General features: G+C 63.2%; 1 protein-coding gene across 1 annotated transcript in view; it reads right to left on the reverse strand.

The window, feature by feature from the left end:
• The window catches only part of PALD1 (phosphatase domain containing, paladin 1), a 73,572-nt gene extending 73,374 nt beyond the window's left edge, over positions 1-198 (reverse strand). Inside the window, exon 1 of the mRNA XM_025049442.1 lies at positions 140-198. The gene's annotated coding sequence lies outside the window, so the exon portion shown is untranslated. The remainder of the gene's footprint in view (positions 1-139) is intronic.
• Between the last annotated feature and the right edge of the window lie 513 nt (positions 199-711).

Below are 711 nucleotides of genomic sequence, written 5' to 3' on the forward strand. Positions count from 1 at the left end.
CCGCCCGGGGCCGCGCCCCCAAGGCCGAGGGGCGGGCCCGGCCGGACCGCCAATCACCGCTCCCGCCACCGCCCCGCAGCCTGAGCCCCCGCCCCAGCCGCCTAGAGGGCGGGGGGCTCGGATTTAAAGACACACTCACCCATGCCGCATCCAAACAGGCATCCTGAACCGCGACTCCGGGGCTAGGAGGGAACTGCTGGCCCCACCTTCCCCTGCCCCGCTTCCTCCTTCCGCCCGCCCACCCTGCACCCGGAGGAAAACTTTGGGGCGGGGGATACTGCTTGGGAAGCCAGTTCCTCTTCCCTTGTCATTAGTTCGGTTCGTTCTGGAAGATGCCCAAACCCTACATCCAGCCTCCCTGGCTGGAGAAAGAAGCAAATGCTCTCGGCGCCACACCCACTCCCAGACTCCAGCTCCCCAGGAGAAGGGCGGACCTGGACGTCCCTCGCCCCTCCGCCTTTTAAAGCCAGGCCAAGCCTCGGCGAGACCAAGTCGAACACTGGGGAACCTGAAAAAGCCTCATGGCGCTGTGCAACCTGAGCTAAGCAATTGCCTTCTCTGGGCCTCGGCCACCCCAGGTATCAACAGTCGAGCCCTTAAAAATCAGACTGTCTGCACGATCGTGGATTTCTCTCAAACCTGAACACCTAGAGAAGCGCGCTCCTCGGCCCCCGAAGGCGAAAAGGAAAGAGCAGGGGAAAAACTTCGGAA

Source organism: Pteropus alecto, unplaced genomic scaffold, assembly GCF_000325575.1.
Source record: "Pteropus alecto unplaced genomic scaffold, ASM32557v1 scaffold155, whole genome shotgun sequence".
Classification (NCBI taxonomy): domain Eukaryota; kingdom Metazoa; phylum Chordata; class Mammalia; order Chiroptera; family Pteropodidae; genus Pteropus; species Pteropus alecto.